This window comes from Dufourea novaeangliae, unplaced genomic scaffold, assembly GCF_001272555.1.
Source record: "Dufourea novaeangliae isolate 0120121106 unplaced genomic scaffold, ASM127255v1 scaffold139, whole genome shotgun sequence".
NCBI classification, from domain to species: domain Eukaryota; kingdom Metazoa; phylum Arthropoda; class Insecta; order Hymenoptera; family Halictidae; genus Dufourea; species Dufourea novaeangliae.
In genome coordinates, this window is record NW_015374013.1 from 176,519 (window position 1) to 183,821 (window position 7,303).

Genomic DNA, 7,303 nt, shown 5'->3' on the forward strand with positions numbered 1-7,303 from the left:
TAACAATGATAATCGTGAATATCACGTTGAAATAATCGTGTCCAGATTGGAGAACGATTGTTACAGGAACAGACATAGAAGTAATTAAACAATTGGTAGAGTACGATCATTTCGGGTATTCCCATTGGTCTGATAGGGAAGGTGGGTATGTAGGCTTGGTATTGATCACCGCGTTCAGGCGACCTTTAACATCCCCTCTCCTTCATTACCTCTTCTGTAGGATGAAAAGAGAGAGGACGAGAAGAAGGGAGGCCGAGGGGAGTCCTGACGCGACCTACAACAACCAGAGGCAGGCGCACAGCTGATTTCGTAACAGCCGAGCGACAACACCCGGAGTTCCACCGTTCTCCGGAAACGCTCCATGACCTATATATGCCTGGGAATCCGGGGAACGTCGCGGAATCGGGCTGGATGGGCACTACCGGTTCGAAGTTGCAAACGAAACCGCTCGATGGGATCCCCGAATGCTCGAGCTTTTCCTTCAAATCTTTTGGTAGCCTGAAATCGTGATATTGTTCGGTCTGCATGATAGATATTACTGAATTCTTGGTACCAGATGTACTTAACATGCAAGCAGGGCCGGCGCTACCATTAACACTAGAACTACCGACAATAAACAATTGATAATAAATATGTGGATTCAAATTTTCTTTTTTTTAGAATTTCGATTTTTAAAAAACGTAACTAATTTGTGAAATAGGGGCCGCGTTAATTAGCTTGGCCCACAGCGCAAAATAGCCTGGCGCCGGCACTGCATACAAATGTACCAGAGTAATTAAATGGATCGAACAAGTTGTTACCGTACGGTCATCATTTTTAAAGTCTCCAACAGCACCGGTAGATGACTGAATTAAACGCATAAGTACACCTAAAGGGGATTACGTCTTTTTTTCCACATACGTTGCGTCACGATTGAGAAACACGACGTCACAATCCGCTGAAGAACCTCAGCTGTGAACACGACAATCGTTATTTATAGAGCCCGTTACATTTACACTTGTACAGCATCTGATTAACACGTGAGGTAAATAGAAATAAATGAATACCCGAAAAGTTTCGTGTCGATAGGTGCTCTCAAGTGTGGAAACGGTTTTAGCGTTAATTACCCCAGAGTTTTTGGGATCGACGACACCGGCAATTGTTCCGTTTTACGCTACGATTCACAAGTACGATGGCAGACCTTGTTCCCTGAAGAAGGACGCCTGTAATCATTTGGTTCAATGTAGTATAGCTTGCGACTGGTCTGGCTTTAGTCGTCTTTTACTACTTTTTTTCGATCGTTTCGAAAAAAATTCCACTGCAAGCTATAAGTATGTTTCTTAAGAAAATGATCATCTTTTGTTTGGGGTTTATAGTATCACGGTATTTCTTGTTTAAGTTTTTAGAAAAATCAATGAGGACGTTTCTGCCGTGGTTTTCTGATCATGTGGCAATCGAGTAATTACGTTCTTCCGTCACAAGTTCTTTGTTTCGAGGTCGTTGACTTCGGTAGACCGATCGTATAACCAGATCGATTATCGATCGAGTATATTATCCTGTAACATCAATTGAAAAACGTAGCAAATATTTTGCATAACGTCCTCGTAGTATATGAACGACGAAGAGAAAATGCTAAAAATAATACAGACACAGAGAATTTATAATTATCACTTCTTTATCTAGAATGGGCTTGCTCCTGATCTTATTGATTTACAGTATTACAAACTGATAATAACGTATATCGTTTGCCACGGAATTAACAAAACGATTATCGAAAAAAAAATCTAAATCGTCCTACCTTACCATATTATCTTTTTATTTTTTCCGAAACCCGTTAACTCCTTTATTGGTGTGCATAATGTCGATCCATGTTCCACGTTTTCACAGAATAAATCGTTAACCTACCAAAATTCGTGTGCACGGCACGTTACAAAGAAAAGGAAGCAGACTTATCGAACGAATAAATCGGTCTTAATAGCGTGTTATGTCTGAATTTTGCATATCTAGCTGCATTACCCTAAGAATACATGGAACAGGGGATAATTGGGACAAAGAAATAGAAAAAAGTCGAGGTAGCAACGGCAGAGTCCTCGTAGAAACAACGGAACAGAGGAACATGGATGGACCGCGGGTCGTCCTAGGGTGGGCATTGAGGGGGCACGAGGGGAATATGTACAAAGGAGGGATGCGATTGGCCGAGGCAGAGAGGAGAGGTTCTCGGCTGTCGCGAAGCGACTTGATTCCGCGCCACTTCGTTTCCGACTCGTGTCTACGTAGGACGTGTCCGAGGACTAACGTGGAACCGCATCCTTCGCCTTTCTTCTCTGCTAACGGTAAGCGACAGAGACTTATTCTATTACTGCTTCTTCATCGACCACGTTTCCTACGTTAATCATTAAAAACTGTGTCGTTCTAAACGAGCCATTGGCGAATCCCTTAATCGTTCGAAACGTTCTTTCCTTGGTGATTAGAGAAAAGTTGTACGGACATGAATATTTGAAACAATTTTGAATTAATCGGAACAAACACGCGTGTAGCTGTAGTTCGATGAAACGGATGAAATCAATTGGATCGATCGCTGTTTTGTGCCGGTGGCTTGGATTAACGCGTTTTTTATGGTTCGTTGTAACTCTGATACCGTAATTGTGCAAAGTGAGAGAAACTCTTGACTAACGTGTCGCGTACTCCGACAATGATTCATAGCAGCGTCGATCTTCGATTATTCCGTTGGCGGTTGCGTATTACATCAGTCGCTATGCCGGTTTTTAGGTTAGAGATCGACCAGGTGTGTTCGCTAGGACCGAAATCAGATTAAGTGATCTTATCTCTGTGATTCATATTATGAGATAATTTTCACAGAATTATTTTTTGCTTTCTTAACATTCTCTTGCATAACTTTGCGATACGTTTTCACGGGAATGATTCGGGATTCGAGGAATCAAAAATTTCGATTATATGGCCATATATTCGCGAACTGTCGAGCACGCCGTAAGCTTACTATAACTTGCCTCAAACTATTACCAACAACTATCATTCTTATGAAATCATTAATCTACGTTTCTACGATGTACGTCCTAATTCATAATTGAATGTATCAAGTTCAGATTCGCAGAATTATGAGAAGTTGCTTATTTCGCGTTTCAAGGTTATGTATTCAATTCCAGACGCCAGAAGTACATTGGATTCCATTAAAATTGTAATTTTCCATTAAAAACTTAAATAAACTGAATGCGCTGTTTGCTTTGGATAGCGCGAAATACATAGTTGTTTTGATAGTAAAATGTGTTCAAATTCGTAGCAACGTTCTTGATTACTACATCGTCCGCCTTACTATCGACCACACTTTAGGGGTTTCAGTATTACCATATTACATTATTGTAGTTCTTCCTTCCGCACGAAACGATCATTTTCCCTCGCTATTGATTTTAATGCTGCACGAAACGAAAACACGCCAAAAATTAATCGAAGCGGTACTTTAGTACGGATTCTTCATTAGCATAACAAAATGGCTTGGTCTGATTAGTGAATGAACAGGGAATCGATCGATACAATTTCCGTCGCGTACGGTCGGGAACAAGATTTCGTCTGCGTCGCGATCTCGTTTCCGGTTAATCCTGATCGTTATGCAATTTACCAGTCTTCCCCCCGTTGGTTCACCTTGATCGACCGTATCGAGTTCGATGATTCGAAAATACATCGAATATGCAAATCGCGAGGCGCGTTGCATCGGATTTCCGTTCCGGGGATCCTGTCAAAAGTAAATTGACAGATTACGGTCGGACTACGCGGTACAGTGAAACGAGTGGGTGCAGCCTTATTACGTAAGACCGGGGATAGGCAGTGGTTCTCAAATTTTCCGCTACGAAGGTAAATTTCGTGGCCGCGTGTAACTTCTAATTCGTTCAAGACGTTATTCAGCATCCACAGTAAAGCTTCATTCGCTTCTTTGATAGTGCTTATTGGACACCATTGATCGTAGTATTTCATCTTGTAGGATAACCTCTATTTAGTATTTCATCGTGTGCTTGGTAGGATAACCTCTATTGAACTACCGTAGGTATATTTTCACGTCTATATAGTCGTTATGATTACGGATATTCCGAAACCTTAATAAAAAGAAAGGGGGCCGTTCCACTCGACGATTTATCGCCGATCGAAATGTATGCGAGCGACGGCGGCGGCCAGGTGTCTTATTAGCAACGAAGAGTGCATCGATGCGTTTCTTAGGAGGAACCTCGTTAGGCCAGAAAACCGGAGATTCGTTTGAGCGGCGCGTGCATGCGTTATGGCGTTTGGTAATTCAAAACGGAAATTGATAGTTGGTGCGGTCTCCCGATCGAGGCTCTGAGTGCAAGGAACGCATCGTCGACCGCATTTGCATGTGTATGTATGCAATGGTGTATGTATGTACACGTATTAACCCATAGAGGCAGGAAGGCGGGCTTCTTGCATACCATTAACACGAATAATGACTTCAATAATCAGCAGAGTTAATTAATTAGTGGATATTACTCTGTTTCCTTTTTCATTTCTAATAAATAGCAATGACTTCGAGAATTTCCATTCATTTTTGGTTAACCCCCATCCCTCTCTCATGTTTCCAACTTAATTTGGTAATTATTTAGAACATGGACTTCAGTACCGATTTCAATGAACTTGAAATGTGTTGTCAAGGCCATCATTCTAAACAACTTTTTCCTATACATATAATAGGAGGTCTCTTTTAGGTTCCCAGATATTCCGTGCATTCGTTGTACGAGGATTAATACAAAGTATCATATACCTTGCCTTTAGTTTCAACACAGCATTGTACACTTCATTACTGGTGTGATACTGTACCCTATATTATGTAATAACCACGTTCTATTGTTAGTTGTCTGAATCCTTTTGACGTATTTTGCAGTGTATGGAGTTAAATTTAACTCGTGCTAACCACAACGTGGAATAAAACGTTTCGTGGTTACCTGAAGGTCAGACGTGGTCTGTGTGCTCGAATAACGTATCACAGCGTTTAGTAGTGTAGTTATGTTCCGATTAAACCATAGTGTCCAACGAATCGTTGATATCGATTCAGGATATCTATCTGCCACGTGTGTCGTGCCTGTGATATTTAAGTTTGAGGTATATCGCAGTCGGTGAAAATGATATTTACGCTTTCGTTTCGTCCCTTTCCCAGCAATCTATTCCAGGATAATGAAATATCAATGAAAATGTTGAAGATAAATTTAGAGGTTCGCTCGGCCGATGGTGGTTTCAGTGAATTAACCGGATTTAGAAAAGCTCGAATAGAATCTTATTTTTAGAGGATAATGATTTTTCTAACACTGGCAACGGAAAAAGGACGTATCTTCCATCATTGTATGCATACCAAAGTGTATATGTCACAGAACTGTGTATTATAACTTTAAAATTACAATGTATATAAGCGTCAGGGACGCGGAGACTCAGGTTTCTACTCGAGGGGAACCTGGAATTGTCGACTGACCTTGGCTACCTTCAATATTTTAGTAGTTTCTGGCATCATGTATTCAGCAAAGAATTTACACAGCGTTCGAAAGGTGCACACTGCGCCGGAAGGTTCTTGCAGACTATAATCTACCCGAATAATTCATACCAACCCATTTTATCGGTGCCTTTTCCATCTGTCCTTGACATTAGCAACTCACACGTGGTACTGGTTTCGAATGGTCTGAAATGCGTGTCAGAATTAAAAATTGTTTCTTGAACTCTGTTCGTGGGAAATTGTCGTGCAACGGAAAGTTTTCTTGGAACGGTCACGCGATAGTTTATGTGGCAACATAACCCATTCTTATTGAGATAATGGACACTGGAATTCAAGTCTGGTATTACTATCGGGGAATGCGAAATAAAACGATCCTACGCGTTGAGAATTGTTTATTTAAAAGCAATGTAACGATCAAGATTAAAACAATCATATTTGACGCCAAGTTTCTAATATGGATTGTTCAAAAGAGAACAAATGTAAACTTAGTAGCTAATAATTGGCACCAGTCGTGAAGTTAGGAGAGCTTAAAAATACAAGTTGGCTAACTGGCCTCAAGCAACGACTTGTTTGTCATCTTGTTTTAAATATATGTTTCGATTTAAATGTGTCTCGTACAAAAATTTTCCACGGAGGACAATTTTGTAGCATCAGATATATTTATTTTGATGTAATAATTCATTTGTAACGTATTCTGAAATTTATGTACATATATGTAGCTATAAGTACAACATTGTGTTCTTGTTAATCGACTTGCGCAATTACTCGTGTTAGATAATCTACCAAAAGCATGCACATACTAAACGATGTCACAAATCACGATTCAATTTTCCCGCGCGTGCACCTAGTAGTTGCAAGTGGGTTCCGCCAATTGCCCACAGGGTGCGCCACCATGCAGTTTGACTAGTTCTGTCGGTAAAATCGATTAAGGTTACAAAATGATAGACTGCACATTTCATATATTTACACTTTCTGCTAGATTGTAAAACTAATCTTAATAAAATTAATCTTTAGTTTATTATTACCTAGAAGGGGCCCCTTAATTATTAAAGTACATTTTTCTTCCGTCTTGCTTTCCGTAAAATATCTCACAAAAAACCGTAACTTGCATAAACATTAATATGTTTCTAGTATTTTATTATTATTTCTCTTCTTTTTTATAACAGAGATTTCTTGTCCTCGAATGATAAAATGTCAACTTTACAGTGCATGGTAATTTATCTTCATGAACTTCGTAACCGGATACAGGTTAATCGCAAGAATATCTTCAGAAATTTGCGTGGGCGGCTTTTAAAGAGCTATTTTTCACGACATTTGACGCGATTCCCAATTGAGGAGTTCCGTGTCCGAACGTTCGGTGTGCATACAGAAACATTGTATCATTTCAAAGGATATTCGGCTCCTAGGAAGATTATATGAAGCTCGAGGAAAGGAACGAAAAATAACAATCGAGTTATTCGAAAATGTTAGTTACTATTAACTTTTTAAACAGCCTGTAGAAATGATCCGTGACTCCGAAATTCGTCGGAGATCATAATTAGACTGCGGATTTTGATGCAAAATGACATTTTTTCAAATAATTTTTTAAGACAACAGCAAAGATAGGAATTTCGTTCTTTCCTTAAATTTCTTATTGGGTTCAGAATGAAGTAGAAAACACTTTAAATAAGATGAAAGTTCATTCTCTATTTTATTACACAAAGTTTAATTTTATTTCCTATTTGCTAATTTAATTTTAATTCGCTAATTCTAAATCTCTATTGACTATAAATGCATAAAATCCGCAGTCTAATCAGAATGTTCCATTAAAAGTTAATCGTT